The sequence below is a fragment of the Lathyrus oleraceus genome, chromosome 1, assembly GCF_024323335.1.
Source record: "Lathyrus oleraceus cultivar Zhongwan6 chromosome 1, CAAS_Psat_ZW6_1.0, whole genome shotgun sequence".
NCBI classification, from domain to species: domain Eukaryota; kingdom Viridiplantae; phylum Streptophyta; class Magnoliopsida; order Fabales; family Fabaceae; genus Lathyrus; species Lathyrus oleraceus.
This window is the reverse complement of record NC_066579.1, coordinates 304,675,836-304,702,410: the sequence shown is the minus strand read 5'-3', so window position 1 is coordinate 304,702,410 and position 26,575 is coordinate 304,675,836. Positions and strand designations below refer to the sequence as shown.

General features: G+C 38.6%; 2 long non-coding RNA genes across 8 annotated transcripts; one reads left to right on the top strand and one right to left on the bottom strand.

The window, feature by feature from the left end:
• Window positions 1-1,813: 1,813 nt before the first annotated feature.
• LOC127131926 (uncharacterized) lies at window positions 1,814-4,821 on the bottom strand. Of its 7 annotated transcripts, none has more exons than XR_007806535.1 (6): window positions 4,309-4,820; window positions 3,832-4,090; window positions 2,859-3,753; window positions 2,685-2,740; window positions 2,368-2,593; window positions 1,814-2,127 (listed from the first exon to the last, which is right to left on the bottom strand). It is a non-coding gene; the product is annotated as an uncharacterized LOC127131926 (long non-coding RNA). The 7 variants fall into 7 exon arrangements; XR_007806536.1 differs by having other exon boundaries at window positions 1,814-2,593; window positions 2,859-3,244; window positions 3,342-3,753; XR_007806540.1 differs by having other exon boundaries at window positions 1,814-2,593; window positions 2,859-3,756; window positions 3,832-3,877; window positions 3,961-4,090.
• LOC127131943 (uncharacterized) lies at window positions 4,090-25,620 on the top strand. The gene is made up of 2 exons (XR_007806541.1): window positions 4,090-4,313; window positions 25,298-25,620. It is a non-coding gene; the product is annotated as an uncharacterized LOC127131943 (long non-coding RNA).
• Window positions 25,621-26,575: the final 955 nt, after the last annotated feature.

The window sequence follows — 26,575 nt, the reverse complement described above, 5'->3', positions numbered from 1 at the left end:
TCCAGGACAATCCAGCTTACCAAAACCTTTGATTTCTCCTTTAGCTCCATCACCAAATGTCACATGCCTGGTAGTATGAGGTTGTATATCCACCAATAAGTTACTCATCCCAAGCATATGTCTTCAGCAGCCACTGTCAAAATACTAGTCTTGTCTGGTAGAAGCTCTTAGAGATGTGTGGGCTAGTCTAGCAATCCATTGTTGTTTCTTAATGGGGGCATTATGCTTAGATGCCTGCTGCTTAGGTCTGACTTGAGGTGTCTGATTAGCAACCCATTGTTGTTTCTTAATGGGGGCATTATGCTTAGATGCCTTCTGCTTAGGTCTGACTTGAGGAGTCTGGTTAGGATAACCGTGCAACTTGTAACAAAAGGGTTTTATGTGACCAAATCTACCACAATAGTGACATCTCCATCTCTGAAATTTTTTCTTCTGATGGTTACTCATCCTGGTTCCCTGATGTTGAGACATCGGTTGTGACTTCTGCTTGAGTTTCTGAACTTCAGCCTTTGAGCGTTTGAGTTCAGCTGAGGATTTCTTATCAAAGCCTAAACCAACCATGGTTCCTGACTTCTGTCCCACCTTTAGAATCTCTTCCGACGTGTCTGTTCCTTTATTCCTCATTCTGATGGACTTTGTCATTTGATCTAGCTTAGATGTCAGCAATGATATTTCACCATTTAGACCATCTATGACTGTCAGATGCTTCTGTTTCTCAGCTTCCAGCTCCTTGATGAGTTTCTTCTGCTTTTCTCCTTGGATACACACTTCTGCACTTTTGACACATAGCTCTTTATATGAAGCAGCAAGTTCATCAAGGGTAAGTTCATCTCCGCTTGAGTCATCATCAGAGGCACAAACACTAGTTAGTGCAGTGACATGTTTAGCAGATTCTCCTTCAGATTCACTCTCAGAATCTCCTTCAGACCAGGTGACAGAAAGCCCTTTCTTTTGCATCTTGAGGAAGGTAGGGCATTCAACTCTAATGTGACCAAAACCTTCATATCCATGGCACTGGATTCCCTTGCCTTGGGTGACCTTTTCTTCATATTTTGATCTTCTACTGATGTCAGATGAAGAGTTCTTGACATTAGGTCTGCCCTTTTGATCAACCTTCTTTATGAACTTGTTGAACTGTCTTCCAAGCATGGCTATAGCTTCTGAAATGCTTTCATTACCTCCAATATTTCCTTCTTCTGAATACTCTTCAGTATTTGATACAAAAGTTATGCTTTTGTTCTTCTTTTCAACATCCTCACATAAGACCATTTCAAAGGTTTGGAGAGAACCGATAAGCTCATCAACTTCATATTGCAGATATCTTGAGCCTCTTCTATAACAGTTGTAATACCCCAATTTTGTCCAGGAATTTTTTTTATCTTAGCATTAACCATATTTGCATTTCGTCTCCATTTAGAATAACTCATCACATTTCAAATTAATGTAGAATTGTTTTTTTCATATTTTTAGAATCATTCCATTTATCATTGTATTTTACACCATATTTTTATCATGTGCAAAATGAAAGAAGGCCATAAAAAGTACTTTTTTTTTTACATTCACCACATTTTTCTCATTATCATAAAGATCATTTACATTTTATTTATTTATTTATTCTTTTTTACAAGTTATGAACATATTTCTTCAAATTCAAGATTGGCCACTTATAACATGCTTGGATGTTCTCATAAGTTTGCAAACAATATCAAAGCCAGTCAGATAACTTCCCAAAGGTTTCGGGCGTCCCATTCTTCAAGCAATATGAGGTTTAGAAGTACCATGCCAAAAGCTACCATTATGCCTAGCAAAACCGTGAATCACAATCCACTTTGTTCAAAATGATTAAAAGATAATACAATCCAAATGGCAGTTCAGTTTACAAAACAGAGACAATAATTTTACATAACCCAAGACCAAAGGTTTGTTTCACATGTAAGACAAAGGGGAATTACAACCAGGTTTTATTTGCAACATAGTAAACCAACAAGGACTCCATGCCATTCAAATCCAAACTTAAAGCTGCGGCATATCAATAAGGTAAACCAAAGCCGCTACCGGCAACATTCCCGACACTTCCAGCAGCAAGTAATGATATCATAACAATGGAAAATAGTAGCTGAGTTCAACCTGCAATCAACCAAATCGATGCTAATGAATTGAGGCCAACCTTGCTGCAACTGTTTTTGATTTCAGCAAAACAAAGAAATGGATAAACTCATGGAAACTATGGCTTGATCTTTCTGAAAATACCATCGTCAAAAGCATAATTTACAGTTATAGTAACCTCATGATTTTACAAAGTTGTGTGGCCTATGATCTAAGGATTGGTTGACATTACAAAAAGTTCATGTTGGAAGGATTCCCTACTATTCAAGAATTTGCAAGAATCGTTTTTGAGACTGAAGTAGTGGCAAAAACAAGCATTGGCTCTCGATGGATCTGACAAGGGAGGATTCTTTCATAAAATCCAACTGTATAAAGCAGCTCAAACCCAAATAAGGTGTGAAGTTCCTCTGAATAAAAACCAGGTACAGGTAAAAAAAATCAGTTGCAGGTTCTAAACCAGGTTCACGGTGAACACGACCACGACCCGCTGCAAGTCACCGACATGAATTAAATACACTGGTACCATTATCATACAACACAATGAGATATATAGGTTATTGCCAAGCTATAATACTTACAATATTTCCACTCCTCTTGTAAGTCCGCAAGACATTTTCCCAAAAGTATGTGTAACCTGCACAATCCAAAAGCCTCTCACATATCATACAAATTATTGTGAGAAAAGTTAGACAAAGCAGAAAAGGCCAATATTATCGTGAGATTCAATGTTGTTGCAAGAGGGGAAGCAATACCAGGCAGTGTTCTGAACTTAAGTCCATAACCGGGTTGCACAAAAACCATGGAACATAACTTAACATGCCATCATTTCCAGTCACTCATCACAAGAAAATTACATTAACCATGAGGACAGTATATTCGGCAAGACAGTGAATTCTACATTACAGTCGGGAACTAAGTTTGAATTTGAAAACATGCTTGTTGGCCAAAGCTGTTCCACCAAATTTTATCCCTGCAATGGAGAAAAGGTTTTAAAGAAGCTGCCAACTCTGGTGCCTTAATTGGACATCCAGTTGAAAATCTCCAAGTTATCTTGACAGATGGTGCTGCTCATGTTGTTAATTCCAGCAACATTGCCAGTCATCTTGGAAGCTTGCCGCCAAACCGAGCCTTCATATACCTGCACAGTTGTTCGCAAGATTTCAAAGTGCATCAGTGGAAAGCAATTATGATCAAGTCCATTATACTAAGCAAAATCAGTAAGGATTGAATCAAACTTATCATTCACAGCAGCTCAAATGGCCATGGAGTCAAACATCATCATCACATCAGCTAAGTAAGACCAGCGGAAACACTAAATATGCAAGGTTTGAATCTGCAGCTAAAAGAGTTCAGGCTTAAAACAGGAACACACATGTTACAACATCATGATACATAAACAGACCCTGTCCACAACCATATTTCAGGTTACTCGATAACCATGAACCTGCACCAACTACAACACAACAGGCTATTGCATTCACACCTGCATAAAACCAATACCAACCACACCAAAAAGGATAACAATAGAAAGAACAAGTTGCAGTGCAAAGGTCCATTTTAGATACCACCATGGAAGTTCTCCTGTGCAACAACTGCGATGTAATTCATGATTTCACCAGCCGAGTGTCCCAAGCTAGAAGGCTTAAGCTGCTTTTGATAAACATCCACACACATTAGAACCATATCACACGCATACAAAAATAAATTTTCAGTGTGATGTCATACCAGATTAAAGGGACCACTTGAGTTTTAAATGGATGAAAATGCGTCGCTACAGACAAAAAAACACTCACTCACAACAGACAGAAAGAATTTCTTGCTTAACAAAATCTGGAGCAAATAATTGGTCCCCACCAAATCTGAAGGAAAATTCCCTCTAACGGATTGATCCTATCCAAGATTTGCCAGCTCATGAAGGATAAGGACGCATGAACCTCGTACCACCTCTCTATAAAAAGGGAATGAAATCCACTAAAAAGGGACCCTGAAAAATGAGCACTGTTACTCTGCAGAAATAAAACCAAAGAACCTTACTAAAAGCTCGATTCTTCCTTTTTGAAGTTTGTTGAGATTTCACGTTGAAATTCAACAAACTTGAGCTAAAGCCACAGTTTATTGAAAACGGTTACCACGGTGATAACAGCGACGGGAAGAAGATTCGAAGCAAGAGAAGCAAAGAGAAACCAGAGTAGAATCGCTTACCCAAGGTATATTCGCAACTACCAGACTTTCATCGAATTTGTGAAACCTCAACGAAACTTCTTCCCATTTGATTTAATTGTTTCAACAGCACAACTTTTACATAGTTTTGGCTCTGTGTTTGTGATTTATTAATCTTGATTGTTGATTGTTGGTATGAGAGGCGGATTAGAAGCTAGGGTTTTTGTTATTCAAACTTCAGATCCACTGTGAAAAGATGATGGCTTAAAGAAATTCAGCTTAAGGTCTAGAAATGGGTGGTATGGTGTTCGTTTTCATTTAGGAGGTTTGAGTGTCGTGGCTTCTATTAGCAGAATCTGGGGTTGGATGAGGATGAGCATTGAAGGGTGGTGTTCATCGCCATTTCACCTTTTGTTTTCTTTCTTTTCAGTGAAAAACTAGTGAACATATTTAAAACGAATGAAGAGGAGAAGTATACCGCTTTGTTTTCGATTTCAGTTTCCAAAGGAAACTTCCTTTTAAAAAAAAATTCCCAGTAATTAATGGTATTATTAAAATAGGATTGTATGGTTTTAATAAGGACTATTTATCATTAATGACTGTGTTTTCGAGACAACAGTCTGTACGCTTTTTGCTGGCTACATGCAGGCCACTTCATAAGCACGTTGTCCGCCATTGGGGAGGCCAAAAGGCCATTCGCCGCCACGTGTCTCTGGCAGCTGTACAGCTGTCGGCTGCCTTTCCTTGATGGGAGAGAAGACTCAGGCTTAAGGCCCACTCCCTTTCTCCTTGCTGTTGTGCGCCCTAATGGGCTTCAGAGGCCTTCAAGGCCCATCTGTCTTTTTTAGATAGTTTCTTTATTTCTTTTTGTTAGCTTAGGATTGGTTTGAACTTATTTGATTTAAACATGAATTTTATTAATTAAAACTTTAATATCATAATTATCTAATATTAATTATATAATTTACTATTTAATTAATTAATATGTATTATCATTATTTTTTACTTAGCATAACTTAGATAATTATTCACTTTTGAAATTTATATGAATTATTATTCTATGTTTGTCTCTTCATGTGTACAAATTATGGATTTCATTTGTGTGGTGCATTACAATCATTTCAAATTCCATCAACTTAAAACCATTTCAACCAATTTCAAAAAGCACAAACCACAATTCTCGGTTCAAAGTCGAGCCCACTTTCAAACACCCTTGTAAGTCGATCGCTCTTCGCATCGCCATCAACCTCACATAGCTTACTCTTGGGCTTCCTTACAATGAAACCTACTTGGTTATTGATTAATCGAGTAGATGAAATAATACACTAAATAAAATTCATTTCATTTATAAACACGAATTCATACCACTTTTCAAACCATTCAATCTCAAAAGAATTTTCTCTTCCAAACATAAACTTGGGATGAAAAGGAGATAGGAAGCGTACGCTTCACTATTTCTCAAGCACTCGAATAATTGGCGTACGCCATATTGCGCGAGTTCTTGCCACCCGATTAAATCTTAAGTCACGCAAATTCAAATCACTTTTCAAAATCAGATCTAATTTCCAAATTCAAATCATTTTTCAAATCAAATATAACTTCTAAAGAATTTTCTCTTTTAAAATAAACTTGGGTTGAAAAGGAGATAGGAAGCGTACGCTTCACTATTTCTCAAGCATTTGAATAATTGGCGTACGCCATATTGCGCAAGTTCTTGTCACCCGATTAAACTTCAAATCATAATATTTCAAATCATTTCTACAAATTCTACAGCCATTTAATTCTAAACTTTTAGATGAAAAAAGGATGGGAGGCGTTCTCCTCATTATCTTTCGATTATTCGAATAATTGGCGTACGCCACATTGCTCGAATCTTCGTCATCAAACTTAAAACACAATCGAGTAAATTCAAATCAAATACAATATCCAAACATATCTTTCTTAAAATAAACTTCGGATGATAAAAGATGGGAGGCGTACGCCTCACAGTCTCTAGATTATTTGAATAATTGGCGTACGCCATATTGCACAAATTATCGACTTCCGATTAAAATACGCTAAATAAACTTGGATAAGGGAATAGGTGGCGTACGCCTCATTATTCCTTAAATAAGCAAGTAGGAGGCGTACGCCTCACTACCGTGCGTATTCAACATCCACAAACAAACTTTCAAAATAATTCAAACGAAAAGGGAATAAAAGGTGTTCGCCTTATTACTCCTCGAGAGAATTGGACGATTGGTGTACACCACATTGCTCAATCTTTCGTCGTTCTTCCAAAAACATCTCCAACAAATTAAACCTAACTTCTCGCCCCCGAGCGATCGAAACCAACCAAATCAAACACCCAAACACATCAATTCAACTCGTCACCCCCGCGTGACCAAAAACCTCTTCAAAAGAACACTGTCAATCCTTTCTAATGCGCATAACAAACCAGTGCTAGAGCCTCCCCCGAGAGTAGACATGCCAGCGTTTAGCCGTTAGAACACCCACCTACATATTCGTTCATCAAAACAAAACACACCAAATATTCGTAGTAGCCCGAACTACGAATGCTCTGATTTCCTTATTGTCGCATCCGCGAAAAACAACCGGCGGGCTAAAACAAAAACAACACAGAGCCGCCACCGTGCGTTATTTATCCCAAAAGAGGGAAAGGAAACGCTCGAAGTAAACCTGGAAAAGACATGGTCTCGCGACCAAAAAGAGATGGGATCGGGAGTCGGTTACGCAAGGGGAAGGTATTAGCACCCCTCACATCCGTCGTACTCGACGGGATCCACGCTCAAAAAGATAGGATAAGGTTGCTAAAAGAAACTGCTCAAAGAATGCACACACACACACCAAAACAAAGCACAGGAAGGAAGACGGAGAAAGGCAACTCGGCAGGATATCACATCCTGGTCCTACGTAGTTTGTCAGAAACAAACATCAAAGTCAACGTAGTTCGGGACAAGGGGAGACGTGCTCGATAGGATATCACATCCTATGCCTACGTATCTCATCTCGAATGAGAATCAGAGACAACAAGCAAACAAGCACACGGAAACAAACACGCCGAAACAAACACACGCACAGACGCTGAGACGTCAAAGTAAACAAGCAAGCGGAAACAGACTGCCAATGGCTGGGCTTACGTCCGACTCCAAACAACAAACCCACACTGGAAACCAAACGCCAATTGCTGGACTTACATCGGACTCCAAGCACACAACAATAGGATACGGAATGCCAATCGCTGGTCTTACATCCATCTCCTAACACACACAAGCAGGTTAACACACAAACAAGTTACTAAGGAGTCTGGCACTCGAGCCTAGCAACTGTCAAGCAAACGCACACAAAAAGAAAAAGGGTGCCTGGAGAGATCTCATACGACCTCCTGCCTACATACCTCATCTGGTATGAGGATCAGGGCAACGTAGTTCCCCTGAACAGGGGAGAAACTTTCTCCTAACCAGAGACTGGGAAATGACCAACTAGAAGGGAGACTGACTCGAGCCTAATAGTTATCATGTATTCCAGAATGGTCCTAGGTTGAGTTTTCTATCTAACTTGCACAGGCAGCAAGCTATCTTAAACAGCACAAGCAAAGCAATCAATCACACAAATAGCACACACTATATACAAATAAAGTGGGCTCACACAAGGTTAGGTTGTGAAACACAAGCCAACTGTATCGGGGTGATGTTAGCTCTTAACCCTAACATTGAGGGTTAGGGTGAAGCAGATGAAATGGGAAGTGAAGATAAGACTCCACAGCTCTTATCCCTGGCCTGGGAGAGCTTCAGATGATAGAAAGTGTGGGAGTCCAGAAAGTTGGAACTCTCTCCACAAATGAATGACTCTATAGATCTTGGGTTAATATCCACAATGCATCAACACAAGGTGTGTGAGCAAAGGGATGACTCAAATGAATAGCAGGAGATGGATTGCACATCTCTTTTGTCTGCCAATTGCCTCTTAGAGGTCTTTTCCTGCTTGGCACAAACATAAACATACACAAGCATTGCCTCTTAAGGAGGACTTCAGACAGGTGCCTGACCACATAACAGGCCAGGTCTTCCAAACTACATGGAGAAGAGATGTTATACCTAGGTTAAGCAAACCACAAGCAAATGCAAGTTCACAATGAACTATAGCAAATAATGTACCTGAAAACAATCCAACTTAATCAGTATACAAGTCAAAAAGTCAAACAGACAGTTAATGGTCCACAGTCAACAGTACAGTCAAACAATAGTCAAACAAACAACAAGTGCAAGCTCAACTCAAAGGAGCTAAAAGCCACCTACAAAACAAGTCAAGATTAGTCAAGATAAACCAAATAGTCAACTCAAGCAATGTGAATCAATTCCCTCATGGCCATATGCTTCTTGTCCTGAAAACACAACTCAAACATAAGCACAAACCACTAGGACAAGGCCTAGGGTCAAAGTGGGAGAAATAATCCAAAACAGAACATGAAATTTGAAAAGATTCAAGCTTAATCAATTAATAACAATATCCAAGTGGTCTCATACCAATAGCATCAACCAATTTCATTTCACAAATCATATAAGGCAAGGCATGCAAGTTGGAAGCTCATTGAAGCAAACAGAATGAACCAATCCACATCAACTCAAAAATGATTCAATAAATCTCAATAAAAATCATGGTTAAACAGCACACATCACATGATCAACACACCAAAAATCAAGGCATTTGGACAAGTTTAAGAATGGCAATTAAATTCCATAAGGCAAGGTAAGCACAAACAAGCTCAAATGAGGCACAATTTCATACATCAACTTAACACAAGCCTAAAACAGAATTGACAAATGATAAATGTCTCAAACCAAAGCCACAATAAACTTCAAAGTGTCTAGAAACAATGTGCAAAATTTCACATTCATAGGATAAACAACCATCATTTCACAAATCATTGAAGTTCATGACTATTCAAAAGTCCACAAATGACAAGCCAGCAAGGAAAATCTCAAACAAATCAGAAATGAATCGAAAAATTCCACAAACAATCATGATCAATCCTAACATCCATAAGAAGCATCATGTGAAACATCACATCAATTGGCATTTATTTGGCATGGCAAAGAAATTCCTCAAATCAAGCAAGCAAATGTGTGACACACATTGTCACACCTACATTAAACAGATCATAACTCAACAACCAGAAATGCTAAAAATGCAAACTCTATACCAAAATGTCAATTAGGATGTCTAGTTTAAGCATGCAAAGTTTCAAGAGCATTGGATCAAAATCCATCATTTTACAAAAGATATGGCAAGGAAGGTACAAGGAAGCACACATATGAACAATCCCTAGGCCAAATTAAATTCCAACCGTGCACAATTTCTGGAAAAAATCTCATAAAATACTAGACATGATGAGGAAAACAATGAAAAAAACCACACATTATTTGGACAATTATTCATTGAGTTATGGTTTTTAGAAGTGGAGAAAAAATTAAAAAATCATGTGAAAGCATATAGATGAACATGGATGAGAAAAGGAAAAAATGCAAAAGGCCAATCATGGAAAAGCCTGAGCGGGGAATCGAAGCGTGTGAGAATTTGCACTGAGCGCGCCATCCATGAAACTCACCGTTTCACTAAAGTCTACATGGCAGTGTGAAGCGCTCTGGACCAATCGCTAAGACACATAGGACACACGCGGTCCAATACATGGCAATTAACACCAAAACTCATGCACAAACGCGCTGAACAGATCAAACATGGCCTGGAAACAGAAACCCTAGCCTTCATACAATGTTCATACGTGTTCTTGAACCTCAAGAACAAAAGTGCCAGAATTCAAAAACAATTACATCAATGGACTCGTCTTTCATCATAAACATCATGCCATGCTCAATTTAACCTAACTCCACATGTATCATGCAATTCGAGCAAAAGAAGTTCCACCTACCAAACTTAGGTCTAGCATATCTTATTCAGTTCTTAATGAAATTCAATGAGACAAAGCTCAGCATACTCAGGGATGAACGATCTACCACATGCATATAACTATTTCAAGAATTGTGACATTTGAAATCTGACCTTAATTGAAGTGCAGAACTGGAACAGAGTGATTCAGGCCTTGTAATGTCCAAACAGTTGCTCCAACACTCTTGTACAATGGAATGGATGAAGATTTAGAGGTTAAGCTTGCACGATTTTGCTCGAATCTTCAACTGCCATTAATGGATGCTAGCTTCAATAGTTCCAAAATCTGCATGCAATCCTTCGATTCTTGCTTCCAAAACACTCAATTGTGCTTATGGATGATGATTTGATCCAGAACAAAGCAATGTTTGTGAAGAATTTTGATGAAAAAGTGAGAGAAAAAATTGTGAAGATTGGTGAATTAGATCTAGATCTGAGCAAAATGAAGTGTTAATCACAAAAACAGTTATGCTTTAGCTTTTATATGATGCACTAAACATGTTTGCTAATCATGATTAAGCAATGCAAATGAAATTAGTGAAAACCAAGTGTTGATGCAAATTTGCAATTCACCTTATGCATGTAATGACCAATGCTACAGTGCACGAAATGCATGGGAAATTCACTTGAAATGCTATGTGGAAGCCAAATGCAATGCTAGGAAGTGAAAACAATGCCTAATTTTTGAATTTGGAATTTCCCTCCAAAATTCAAATGAAAATGCAAATATTTTTGTGAACAAAATGCATGGCTTATGATGCATGAATTGGATAGTGCATGTCAAGAGAGAAATGTTCCAAAAAGAACCACTTCATTTGGCCTTATGGTTCAAAAGTTATGCACTTGTGAAGTTCAAATTCATTTGACCAAGATTTGACCATATCTCTTCAACCATACATGAGAAATTCATGTTCTTGGACTCTTTGGAAAGGTGAGAACAATATATTCAACTTTCATGTTGGACAAAATTTCATTTGAAGCATTTTTGATGATGTAATCTTGAGGAGAAAACCTTTCCATTTTTGGCAATTTCAAATCATAAGTCACTTTCTATTTTTGGAAAGTTTTCATCTGACTTTATTTTCTTCAATGTTGGTGTTTGAAATGTCAAATGAAACTTGTATGGACATGAATGAAGTATTTATAACCATCTCCCACCTCCAAATCCAACAGTTGACTTATGGTTGACTTTTGTTGACTGATAGATGACTTGGTCATGCACAGATGAATTTGAGCCTCAATCTCCAGATGAAATGGATCCAAAAGGAAACCCTAGCTTATACAAGCTCAATAAAACCATAGGATGATCCCCATCTCATGAAGACCTCATCTCCTTGCAAAACCCTAATTGGCACAATGCAGATGATTAGGGTTGACCAGAGGTCAAAACCCTAATCCCAAGGAATCTGATCAGGCACAATGAACCTCTTGGTGATGATGAGACTATAATGATGATGATGATGTACCATTTCTACCAAGATAATAACCAATCTTCTTGAGGAACCAAAAAACCCTAATTTGAAGCACAAACCCTCAGATGGCTAGTGATCAATCCATGAAACCCTCAAGCTTGAATCTTTTGACCTCTTTATCTTCTGAACAAGACTTAGGAGGATGACTTGCTTATTGTTGCCACATGATATGCAAACATGTAATTCCTAATGTCCTAAAAATGAAATGCAACATGCTAAGCTAGTCCCAAGAGAGGAGGGCAAATTTTGAGGTGTTACACTTATTGCACCATAAGGATACGTAGGCAGGAGATTGTTGTATCTTCGCGAGCACACTAATAAAAAACCTCCCATTTCCCCCTCCTGAGGTCTTCATCCATATCTATCATCAACTCTAATCACTCGAAGCAAGCAAATAACAGTCAATTAACAGTCAAATAGCAAAATCAGACTAAAAGGTTCCCGTTGAGTACAACGGACGTAAGGGGTGCTAATACCTTCCCCTTGCGTAATCGACTCCCGAACCCGAATATGGTTGCGACGACCATTATTCTTATTTCTAAAGGTTTTCTCGATATTTTCCTATTCCTTCATTGGAATGAATAAAGTTCGGTGGCGACTCTGTTTCGAACAACATTTTTTCCGCGTCCCATCGCGAGGGATCGCATTTATCATCATTTTTTTGAGGTGCGACAACAGTGACCTTCATGGCAAATCTCCTTGGCAATGATCTAAGAATCTTTCTTACAAGTTTTTCTTCAACCATTTTCTCTCCTAAGCCACCAGAAGTGTTGGCAATTTCAAGAATGTTCATGTGGAAGTCATGAATAGTCTCATCCTCTTTCATCCTCAGATTTTCAAACTTGGTGGTCAGCATCTGAAGTTTCGACATCCTCACCTTAGAGGTACCTTCATGAGTTATCTTGAGGGTATCCCAAACTTCTTTAGCCAGTTCACAGTGATGCACCAGTCTGAAGATGTTCTTATTTATTCCATTGAACAGTGCATTCAAGGCCTTAGAGTTTCCAAGGGCTAATGCCTCTTGCTCTTTCTCCCACTCTTCTTCAGGAATTTGCATAATGATTCCATATTTACCTGTCTTCGTTGGATGTTCCCATCCTTTCTTGACAGCTCTCCAGACCTTGCTATCTAGAGACCTCAAGAAGGCTATCATACGAGGTTTCCAGTCATCATAGTTAGAACCATCCAGCATGGGTGGTCTATTTGAGTGTCCGACATCCTTGTCCATGGTACTAGAAAGTAACGTCCCTAGATCTCACCCAGAAAATAACAGACAGGGTGCCTGCTCTGATGCTAATTGAAATTCTAGTTAACAGACTATCGATGTCACTTAGGATGTTATGACATCCGATTCTGCGTAGACAGGAATGTAACCAGCAGATAAATGGAAGTGCAGTAAATAACACAAGTAATTATTTACCTAGTTCGGTGTCACACACACCTACGTCTGGGGGCTACCAAGCCAGGGAGGAAATCCACTATTAGCAGTATTAATTCAGGCCTTAAACCACCTGTTTAATCCTATCACTTAATACCTACCCAATGCAATTTAAATCTTAAACTAAGACCAGAGTTCCTACTCACTCCCCCTCAATCACCTAAGTGATTACAACCTTTAATTAAGTTTAAAGATAATGGTGAAGTCACACTTCAAACAACTCTTGATTGTGCTTAACAGCTTTAATCAAGATACACAACACTCACGCTTAAAAGCTTAGAGTGACACAACACTTACAACTCAATGAACACCCTAGTCCAATGCAATCATCTAGGTGATAATTGCATGGCTCACAAGATACACCTAATACAAGACACACACAAAAATTTAGCAGTGAAGTATGATGATACAATGAAAGCTTCACGCCTAAAACCCCTGAGTTCTGAAAGAAGGATTGCCATCCTTTTATATTGCAGCACTTGGGCCTTGTACTTGTATTTCCTAAAATTAAGGTTAAGCAAGTTAACCTAATTTCCACATATTAGGGTGCTAACAAATAGGCTATTTGTTAGGTTCATTAATTGTAGCTCAGTTGTTAGTTTCCTGGATTTTAGCTCAACTGTTGGATTCCTGAAAAATAGCCTGAGAAAAATACTGAAACAGAAAAACTAACCATCCTACATATTAGCATATGCTGTCAGGAATGAATGTCATAACATTCAGTTTGACGTCCAGAACATAGGCCATATGCTAAGTCTGTTATTTTTCTGAAAACAGATTGTACTAAATGTTGTACTGTAAAAGACCAACCAGTATATACTTCAATATCAGCTGACAGATATAAATGCCATACCATCCAGTTTGACATTTATACAATGAGCCTTATGTGTTGCAACGCGAAAAACAACCGGCGAGAAAATACAGAGCCGCCACCGACGCTATTCATCCTATGACGGAAAGGGAGCGCAGGACTAACCTAAGAAAGGGAAAGGAACGGTCTTACGACCAGAGATTGCAAGGTACGGGAGTCGGTTACGCAAGGGGAAGGTATTAGCACCCCTCACGTCCGCCATACTCTACGGGATCCACGCTCAAAAGAATAGGATAAGGTTGTTGATAAACTGCTCAAAGAAATGCACCAAACTGGAATAATAAACAGGTGGAGAAAGATGGAGGAAGTGGACTCGGCAGGACGTCGCATCCTAGGCCTACGTAGTTTGTCAGAAACAAACATCAGAGTCAACGTAGTTCGGGGAAATGGGGAACATGCTCGCTAGGACATCGCATCCTATGCCTACGTATCTTCTCTATCCAGAGAAAGAATCAGAGCACTCGTAGCTCGGCTAACGCACGCCGAAACAAAACACTGAAAAGAGACGCTGAGACGTCAAAGGAAACACTCAACAGGAAACAGATTGCCAATACATGGACTTATATTCGACTCCAAACAACAAAAAAAGCAGGAAACAGAATGCCAATACATGGACTTATATCCGACTCCAAACAAACACACACAAAAAAAGAAAAAAGGTTGCCCGGAGAGATCTCGCTCAATCTCCTGCCTACGTATCTCATCTGGTATGAGAATCAGGGCGACGTAGTTTCCCTTAACAGTGGTACAACTCTTTTCTAACCAGAGACCAGGGAGACTAAGACTCGAGCCTCAAAGTTGTCATGCAATCAGTAATCCCTAAGTTGAGGTCTCTAAACAGAACCTAACTCACACAGGAAGCAAATCAGCTCAAACAGCAAATAACATCAACATAAGTGAACATGCATCACACACTATATACAAACAAGAGGCTCATACAAATGGTTGGGCTTTAGTCAAGAGGGGTCATATCAACCTCGACAAACAAGTCAAAACTGTAGGGGTATGCTGAAGCTCTTAACCACTAACATTGAGAGTTAGGGTGAAGCTGATGAAGATGGTAATGAGGATGAGACCACATGCTCTTAACCCTGACCTGGGTGAGCTCAAATCAATGAAAGTGTGGGGATCCAGAAAGAGGGACCCTATTCCACTTGACTGACTCTATACAAAGGATCTTGGGTACATGTTCAAGAGCATCAGCACGTAGTGCGAGCATAATGAACGACTCACAGAATAACAGGGAATTGTATGCTAATCCCTTCTATCTGTCAATTGCCTCTTTACTTAGGAGGACTTAACAAGTAGCATGCCTCATTTGGAGGTCTTTGGCATAAATGTAAACATACACAATCATGGCCTCTTAGGGAGGACTTCAGCCAAGTGCCTGCCAAGAAGGTGACAGGACTTCCAGACTACATGGAGTAAGAAGGCTAAACTACCTCAGTGGTGTATCAACCACACTCCAAAGCTTAAGCAAAAGCAAAGCTAGCAACTAATGTACCTGTACAAAAGTTAACCAGTTAGTATCTCAGACAACCAATCAGAAAACAGACAGTGAAACCAATGAAACTGTACACAATTCAAGTTACAAATGCAAACACTCAAGTGAGTTCATCACATCAATGGACCTACAACAAAACAAGAGTTAGTGATCAAAGAAATTGGCATCTCAAATAATGAGATCACACCAATCATCAAAGCCAAATGCTCAAACCTGAAACACAAAGCTCAATTAGTATTTGTACAAACCACTAGTACCAAGACTAGGTTCAAAAGCAAGTCAAATGACCAAAACAGAAGTCAATATTTTGCATAAAGCACATTCAAACAATCCACAAGAAGTCCTCAAAAGGACCAAGACTAATTCATAAGGCAAAGCCATCAAATGATCAAGGTAAAGCAAAGGCAAGCAATGTGATCAAAGTTGGACATCAAAAAATAGAAAATCCAAATCAAAACAGAAATGTATCCAATGATCATGAAATTTTTTATACAAGCTCCTCATGTTGTGAACAAACATCATGCAAAAAATTAAATCCAGAAGAGCTCAAATGATATATGAATGAAAATGCACAAATGCAACATCAAATATGTAACACAAATTGTCACACTATATGTCCATGTGTCCAAAACAGTGATAACAAATGCTAAAAAATTCAAACTAGGGATGAAACATTCATATAAAGAGTGAAGATCAAGCATGCCAAAATTCAAATCAATTGGATCAAAGATAAGCATTTCACAAGGCATTGAATGTAGCATGTCAATATAACACAATGTCCAATCAAAAATCAACAAATAAAAATCCAAAACTCAATAAATCATGAAAATCATATGAAAAAATACTAGACATTTAAACAAACATGTGAAATTTTTTTTGGATCAATTTGGATTAATCTACTATTTTTAGTGAATTTTTAAACATAAGCAAAATATTTGAAATATTGAAATGAAATAAGGAAGGAAAATGAAATTTGAACAAAAACTAGCAAGGTATGAACCAAGGATCGAACACGCGCCTGGCTGGTGAAATCAAAATGAAGTTCAGAAACTACATAGGCCAAGTATCAAACACACGCAATGGAGGTTCCAAGCGCTCCAATGAAACACAACGTTTCATTAAAGGAGCTGGCAGCCATGTCACCAGTCAATGCGCGCGTGGAACGGTCAAGCAAATCCAAGCCAAGGAAAAGGCCACGCATGCGCACACGTAGCGGACACCTAAGACAAACCCTAATTAGAATAACCAAACGCCGAAACAGTAGTTCCGATCGTCTTCTCCTGCCGTGTCCACGGCGGAGCTGCAAATAATTTTTCCAGAATCCATCAAATTTTATATCATTCGAAAGGTCTCGCCAAGCACATTCCAAATATCATGCTAGATTAACCTAATTCTTCCTATATTCTCTGGATCGAAGGCAAACATTTCCATGAACCAAACTTTAACTCGACATATCTTCCTCATTTCTTATCCATTTTTAATTCTAAGCATATCAGCATCATCTACGAAGCAAGATCTACACAACTGTAACAAGAAATTGGCAAAATGAGATGATGAAATTTCAACCTACTTGAGATGGCAGTGACTGTACACGCGCGTTCAAGCTTCCAAACTCTCCAGATCTTCTCTCTTGCACCTCTTTTGAAGCTTTGAATAAGAAGCAATACTTGAATCCTCTTAGATCTTGCTCAATTGCAAACTTCCATGGACATGTTCATGCATTCAACCTTCTTGAAAACCAGCTCAATTGCCACGAATAATGGATGAATCTTGCTTAATAGTGCATGATAATCCAGAATATGCAAAGAAATTGAAGAGTTATGTGAAGAACAATGAAAATTGAAGAGAGAGAAAATTGGAGGGAAAGATGAAAATTCTAGATCTCAAATTGTTGTTATGAGCAAATTCAGTTAGGTTTTGGTATTTATATGGTTCACTAATGATGCTGTAGTCACAATTAAGCAATGGTTAATTAAGATTAAGAAGATTTGAAGTGAATTGCAAAATTGCAAAAGTGAGCTAGCATGTGGTCATGTGCACGTGAACAATGCCATGCAAGGGTCCAATTTCACTTAAAAACATCCAATAATCAACATGGAATGGTTAAATTGCTTGTGTGATCAACCAATTTCAAATTATCAATTTCCCTCCAAAATGCACATGTATGGACACTTGATTATGTGAGCTTCTTTCATGCAAGGCAAGGCTTGATTTGGAATCTCTTGGTCATGGCAAGCATTTTGCAAAAAGAGTGGACCAATTTGGAGTTTTGAATCAAAAGTTATGCCACTTTGAAGTTCCATGTATGCTTTGTGATCATTTGGTCATAACTTCTAAACCAATCATCATATGATCATGAAATAGGACTTTTTGAAAAGGGGAGAGAAAGATCTTCAACTTTCATGTTAACCAAAAATCCATTTGAAACTTCTTTGATGTTGAAAAGTCAAGTTGAATGTGGACCAAAAACTTGCCATTTTTGGAAACTTTCAATTACAGGTCACTTTCCATTTTTGGAAACTTTTGCCATGACTTCAAAATCTTCAAGATAGATGTTTAGAATGACAAATAGACCTCTTTTGAACATGAATGAGGTGTCTCAACTCATTTCCCCACCTCATAGCCCTCAGTTGACTGCACAATTGACTTTTTGGTCCTCAGATGACCTTGACATGCTCTGATCAGCTTGAGCCTCTACCACTTGAGGAAATTGCTCAAAAATGAAACCCTAGCTCGTGTAAGATTCTCATAATGATCATGTGATCTCCATCTCAATAGAATACCTTATCTCCTTGAGACACCCTGGCTGGAATAAAGTCATTGATTAGGGTTGACCAGAGGTCAGAACCCTAATCCAAAGGAACTTGAGAAAGAATAATGAAACCCTTGATAATGATAGAACCATGATGATGGTAATATATCCTTGTAAACAAGATAATGCTCAAGACCTTTGAAGGATCAGGAAGCCTTAACTGCAGTGCAAACCCTCAAATGGTTGATCATCCATTCAAAGAGACCCTCAGGCTTGAACCATACAACTTCTCCATCTCTGAAAAGACTTTAGAGGATGACCTTCTTATTTCACATGAGATGCAAAATGCAATGCCTAATGTCCTAAGATATGAAATGCAATGTGTCAAACTAGTCTCAAGAAGAGGAGGGCAAATTTTGAGGTGTTACATTATGCCAGGTCTGTTATCATCCTGAAGAACAGACTAAAATAAATACTGAACTGAAGCAGAAAAACCAACCTGCCTATTATTCAGTATATGATGTCACTGATGAATGTCATAACATCCAGTTTGACATTCAGACAATAGGCCTTATGTCAGGTCTGTTATTCCCTTGATAAACAAACTGAATTAAATACTGAGTTATAACAGACAACCAACTATTCTATACCTCAGTACCTATTGTCAGGGATGAATGTCATAACTTCTAGTTTGACATTCAGTAAATCTTGTATTAGCTAAACCTGCAGCATACTACTCAAGTATGTCATGACATCAGAGTACAGTTAGATGTTTTAACACAAAATGCAGCCAATCAAATATCTACAACTCTTCATATTGATGAAGCAGCATCTCAAATAGTAAAAATGAGATTCTTTGTATCAAGTCGAAGCAGCAGCTTATCTGATAGAATTAAGATATTCCAGCAAGGGAAAGATACCTTAATTGAATCTAAGACTCTCAGAGGATATTAGAGCAGTATCTCTAAAAAAACTGGAATGAGACTTTTCAGATTGATGAAGCAGCATCTCAAACAATAAAAATGAGATTCTCTATATCGAGTCGAAGCAGCATCCTATATGATAGAATTAAGATATTCCAGTAAGGGAAAGATACCTTAATTGAATCTAAGACTCTCCGAGGATATTAGAGCAGTATCTCTAAAGAAATCTGAAATAAGACTCTTCATATTGATGAAGCAACATCTCGAACAGTAAAGAAAATGAGATTTTCTGTATCGAATCGAAGCAGCATCTTATATGATCAAATTAAGATGTTCCAGCAAGGGAAAGATACCTTAACTGAATCTAAGACTCTTCGAGGATACTTAGAGCAGTATGTAGAATGTGTATATAGGAATGTGAATCGTATAAGGATATGCATATGTATGCGAATGATTGGTATGACTATTTCTTGGTGAATTTTCCTATTTGGTAGGTTGATTATGAATGTAATTGATGTACATGGCGCATGTCGTGTATGCGGGTATGCAAATGGGTAATTGGGATATGCCTTGGTTAAGGCGTTTTTTCTTTGAGGAATGATGCCACTAGTGTGGACTTTTGTTATTGAGGTGACCAATGAAGATCAAGCTTTGATGCCCCACTAGGTGATTTTTGGGAATATATTTGGGTTGCTCCAAGCCACTGAAGGGTTCAAACTTCTCAACACGCGATATTCCAACCATGATTTATTGTCGTTTCTGCTAGAAATGTAGTGGAGCCTTGCCCCGGTTTAGCTATACCATGAGTACATTTATGAGAGGCGTGAGTCAGTTGGTTGAAAGGAACATAGGTGTCTAGAAACAGTCCTACACCTCTATGAAAAACAAGAATGATCTTGGAGACTAAGGGATTTGTTCGTTTACTGTTTCAAAAGCAATTTTATCACTTTGTTCAAACATGGGTTTTATTTTATCCAAAATTTTAAGAGTGATATTTATCAAAAATAAAGGTGCTTTGCAAACAAACAGATAAAATACAAAAAGGATTTGGGCATAAATTGTGTTGAGAAAATTTCTCTTTTATTGATTTGACCCTTAAATGGGCGACTGTACATAAAGATACAATTCCTTAATGAGGTAATTGTTGTGCATAGAAACAAAATGGCAATAAAAAATTGAGTTCATATTGAGTTTGCACACTGCTATGATCCTTATGTCTTTGATAGTCCGAACACCTCACTTTTGAAAAGCTAGGTAGATTGATTCTTTGTCTTTGAGGGACACGTCAATTGCCTGAAAGTACAGCTCTTTGCCTTGGAATTAATCCCTAACTTTTGCCTGGACCTCCCTTTCGGGTTTTTGATCCACCGGGATACCCATTTTTGCCTGAGCCGCCCTTTCGGGTTTTCAACTCAGCGGGTTAATTCTTTTATTTTTATCCCTAATTTTTGCCTAGATCGCCCTTTCAGGTTTTTGATCCACCGGGATAGCAATTTTTGCCTAAATCGTCTTTTCAGGTTTTCGATTTAGCGGCTTTTATTATTCCACTTTTTTTGGCGAAGTACTTTTTAACAACATCAGTATTGGTGGGAAGTGGCAACTCATCATCGTCCATAGTTTCTAGGATTAGAGCACCTCTAGAAAAGGCTCTAACCACCACAAATGGACCTTCATAATTTGGTGTCCATTTTCCTCTGGAGTCCTTGTGAATGAGCAAGATTTTCTTCAGCACCAAGTCCCCTTCTTGAAACACCCTAGGACGAACTTTCTTGTCGAATGCCTTCTTAAGACACCTTTGATAAAGTTGACCGTGACCTAACGCTTTCAAGCGTTTCTCCTCAATAAGGTTGAGCTCGTCGTACCTTGATTGAACCCATTCTGCCTCGTCTAGCTTAGCCTCCATCAAGACTCTCATCGAGGGGATCTCCACTTCTATATGGAGAACTGCTTCCATGCCGTATACCAAGGAATAATGGGTTGCCCCTGTTGAAGTTCGTACTGACGTGCGATAGCCATGTAACACAAAAGGTAACATCTCATGTCAATCTTTGTACGTGACAACCATCTTTTGGATGATTTTCTTGATATTTTTATTCGCAGCTTCAACAACCCCATTCATCTTAGGTCGATAGAGTGATGAGTTATGATGCTCGATATTGAACGTTGTGCATAACTCCTCCATGGTTTTGTTGTTGAGATTGGGCCCATTATCAATGATGATTTTGTTAGGAATCCCATATCGACATATGATGTTGTTTTTTAAGAAACGGGCGACTACGTGCTTCGTGACATTCGCATAAGATGCGGCTTCCACCCATTTGGTAAAGTAATCTATGGCCACCAAGATAAATCTATGTCCATTTGATGCTTTGGGTTCTATCATTCCAATCATGTTGATGCCCCACATAAAGAAAGGCCAAGGTGATGCTATAACATTCAGCGGGGTAGGCGGTACATGTATCTTGTCAGCATAGATTTGGCATTTATAGCGTGCTCTGGTGTAATGATAACAGTCGACTTCCATCGTTAACCAATAGTAACCTGCCCTTAGGATTTTCTTTGCCATGGCATGCCCATTTGCGTGCGTGCCGAAGGATCCCTCATGTATGTCCTTCATAAGTTGATCAGCTTCATGTTTTTCCACACACCTCAACAAAACCATGTCATAGTTTTGCTTGTATAATACCTCCCCGTTCAAGAGGAACTTTGATGCCAACCTTCTGAGGGTCCTTTTGTCAAGGCTGGAAGCCTCTGCCGGATATTCCCGCTTCTCCAGATACTGTTTGATATCAAAGAACTAGGGTTTACCATCTGGCTCTTCTACTGTCGTCAGACAATGTGCAGGTTCGTCAAAACGCCTAATTTCAATGTGAGGCTGATGGTTGGGTCATATTAATTTGTACATGGAAGCAAAAGTTGCTAAGGCATCTGCCATCTGATTCTCTTCTCGAGGAATATGAGAGAAAGTGATTTTGTTGAATTTTGGGAGTAGCTTCAGCATGTAATCCCGATATGGAATTAGGTTAGCATGTCTTGTTTCCCAATCACCTCTGATCTAATGTATCACTAGAGCGGAATCCCTGAAGACTTCTAGTATCTTGATCTTCAACTCAATAACTTCTTCCAATCCTAGTATGCAAGCTTCATACTCGGTCATGTTATTTGTGCAGGTAAAATAGAGCTTTGCAGTGAACGGTAGATGGAAATTCTTGGGAGACATCAGCACTGCCCCAATTCCATGGCCTATTGCATTTGAAGCACCTTCAAACATGAGTGTCCAACGTGCTTTTGGCTCAAGACTTTTCTCTAGTCCGGAGTCTTCAGCATCTTTAACAGCCATGATGTTCTCATCTAGGAAGTCAAACTTCAACTTAAAGGTTGGTAATCCTCCAGCGGTTGGTGAGCAAGATGGTCTGCCAATACGCTTCCTTTGACTGCCTTTTGCGCAACATATTGAATATCATATTATGATAACAACATCTGCCATCGGGCAATTCTACTAGTGAGAGCTGGTTTCTCGAATATGTACTTGATGGGATCCATTTTAGATACCAACCAAGTCGTGTGAGTTAGCATGTACTGCCTGAGACACTTAGCGGCCCACGCGAGTGCACAACATGTCTTCTCGAGTAGTGAATATCTGGTCTCGCAATCATTAAATTTCTTGCTCAGATAATAGATGGCATGCTCTTTTCTACCAGTCTCATGTTGCTGTCCCAATACACAACCCATGGACTCGTCGAGCACGGTTAAATACATGATGAGAGGTCTCCCTTCTGCAGGGGGCATCAGAATCGGTGGCTCTTGCAAGTATTCTTTGATTTTATCGAAGGCTATTTGGCAGTCATCATTCCACTCCACACCTTGATTCTTCCTTAGAAGCTTGAATATTGGTTTACATGTGGCAGTAAGATGAGAGATAAACCTGGGGATGTAATTTAGTCTCCCCAAGAAACCACGAACCTCCTTCTCAATCCTTGGTGCGAGCATGTCTTGAATGGCTCGAACCTTGTCGGGATCTACTTCAATTCCTTTTTGCCTTACAATAAAGCCTAAAAGCTTCCCAGATCGCACCCCAAATGTGCATTTGTTAGGATTAAGTCTCAATCTAAACCTCATCAAACAAGCAAACAGTTTCCCCAGGTTAATGATATGTTCTTCTTCTGTCTGGGATTTGACAATCATCTCGTCAACATACACCTCGATCTCTTCATGAATCATGTCGTGAAAGAGAGTCACCATGGCACGTTGATATGTTGCCCCAACATTCTTTAATCCAAACGACATTACTTTGTAACAAAAGGTGCCCCAAGGGGTAATGAACGTGGTTTTGTCCATGTCCTCGGGGTCCATTTTAATTTGGTAGTACCCAGAGAAGCCATCCATAAAGGAAAATCCGGAGAACTGAGTTCTTTTATCCACCAATACATCAATAGAAGGTAATGGGAAATCGTCTTTGGGACTGGCTCTATTTATTTTATTTATTTGGAGTGTTAATTAATTAATTGGTTGTTAGGTAGTATAATAATCAATTATATTAATTAATTTGGTGTGTTAATTAATTATTTAGTTGATATGAGATATAAGAAATAATGGAATTAATTAACTTGGTGTGTATATTGTTTTGTTTTAAATTATTTTGAATTAAATAGAGATATTTAAATATTAGGTCTTATTGGGCCTATTAATTAACTTAGAGGTATCATGCTTTAAGCCCAAATAGAATACTAGTATATAAGAGGGGAGGAGAGTGAGAATTAGGATCCATTGATCATTTGAAGGCAATAGAGAAAGAGGAGAGGGAAAGTAAAGAGAAGAGCTAGGGTTTCCAGAAAATTGAAGAGGTAAGGGGGAGAATCCTTATTATTATGGGTTAGTATGATTGGGTCAATGGATAGGAGTATGATAGGTTAAAATCCCTAATTTTGTATGGTTGTTTAAAATTGTTAGGTTGATGAGTAGTCTCGATTTGTGGTGATTTGATTGTGTTAAAACTGTAAATTAATGTATATACTTAGAGTATTGTATGAGTTATAATTTTATGAACGTTTGGCTTTTTACGGAATCGAAATCGGAGGTCCGAAGGTCCTCCAACGAGGAAAAACGCAAAAAAAATTTGATTCTGTTTTTCGTTAACCGGTTATCCACCGAGCGTTAACCGGTTACTTGCTTAAAAATCTGCGCAGGAAGTTGATTCTATTTTATGTTAACCGGTTACTCACCGAGCGTCAACCGGTTACTTGCTTTGTTTTGTGTTAACCGGTTACCCACCGAGCGTTAACCGGTTACCACTGTTGAAAAATGAAAATTTGAGATTTTAAAAAGTTGTATTCATTTGCAATGAGATCTAGTGTGCGTAGTTGATAATTAGCCTATATTTGTGAATCATATATTGTTATGAATGTGTATATGTACCATTGGTGGATAATTCATAGAGTTGAATTATGGTGATATGTGGAATGTTAAGATGGTAGAGATGATCTTAATTGCATATGTATTGGTATTTGTACATTCATTCATAGCATGGTCGGCTTCATAGTGGAAGCGGTGAAACTGTGGGTTCACATGGTATTAGACGTTGATCCTTGAATGGAAATAGGCGTAGCAGACGTTCATCCTTAATTGGAAATAGGCGTGGTGGCTTTGATCTTGTCCGGATCGGAAGTGTGGCTTGGATTCTAGATATTGAATCGGAAAGCGGTGAAACGTTGGATTCACATTGAGGTACCGCATGCATAGAGTCACATGTCTTGCATTGAGTCACATTAGAGTTATGTGATAATTGAGTGTATGCATTATTGTGATTGTGATGTGGGTATGAGATATGGTAATTGAATTTGATGATGTTTGGATACATAACTTTGGCAAAGTATGTGATTATGTGATAATTGTAGTTATGGGTATATTTGGGAATATGATATGGGATTTGAATATTATACTCCTTGAGTTTTATGTGTGCTTGACACATGTGAAATAAATGTTGGTTAATATTATTTACATGGTTATATGAAGTGTGATGAATTCCTTTAATTGTTGATTTAATCATTGTGCTTTATTATACTTCTTCATAATGATTTGAATTCTCACCCTTCTGTTGGAATGATGCTTTACACGGCATCATGCAGATACTCCAGAGTAGTATTGCTGAAGTAAGTGGACGGTAGCTCACTCGAGATTAGCCGGAGAGTTTTGTATTTTAGTTGAAGATTAGGTAATGAGTCAATGCTCTGGTCATGTAACACGGGGTAGATTGTTAGTATTGAACTCATATCTTATTTGGATATGCATTACGTTATTACTTGTGAACGTGTTTATTTGAAATTTGTTGTTTGAGAGGCCATAGTGCCAAATATTCTGGATATGGTTTTAGTTTATCTTGAAGAGATTATTGAGAGATGATCATGGTATGGGACATGGATCATTTTATGAAATGCATGAGTATTCATTATCTTCCGCTGTGAACGCATATTCTTGAATATTCATGATAAGTGAAATGTGTTATTTAAATGACCAGGTGTATTGCATATTGATGATGAATGATGTTTGGTTTTTGAAAGCTTTTAGTTTTTGAAAACGTCGATGTAACGCCCTTCGGTTTATATGCGCGCTTATTTACTCTGATTAGATGTTAAGTATTTTGGGGTAGAAAAAGGGGTGTTACATTAGTGGTATCAGAGCAGGTTGGTCCGTCTGGCCAAGTTGTTTAATTATGTTTGTTCCCTAGTATGCAACATGTGTGTGAGAACACTGTCGATGCTTGTCTTATTTTCCATGGTCAGGTTGGGAATGAAATAAGTGGGGGAGGAGCGTCAGCTTATCGTGGATGTTCCAATTGTATCGAGCTTGGACAATATGTTGTTGCATGCAAGAGTGCAGTGTTGGCTAGTTAACCTGTTGTGAGAAGAAGGTTATTTTTCCTGAGGTTGGTGCTAAGGAAGATTGGTTTGTGTCTGCTAAGCAAGTTGATGAATCGGTGCAAGATGGTGCCGAGTTGTTTATGTTGTTGGCAACTTTGGATATTCGTGAGAAGAGGACGATTGAAGAAGTGCCAATAGTTTCTGAGTTTACGGAGGTATTTCCGGAAGATATAAGTGATTTACCGCCGGAACGTGAGGTTGAGTTTTCGATTGATTTAGTTCCTGGAACTAGTCCTGTATCGATGGCTCCCTATAGAATGTCTGCTTCTGAGTTGAAAGAGTTGAAGAGTCAACTTGAAGACTTGCTCGAGAAGGAGTTTATTCATCCTAGTGTGTCGTCGTGGGGTGCACCTGCTCTGTTGGTCAAGAAGAAAGAAGGTTTTATGAGATTATGTGTTGACTATAGACAACTGAATAAAGTGACGATTAAGAACAAGTATCCACTTCCGAGGATTGGCGATCTGATGGATCAGCTGGTTGGAGCTT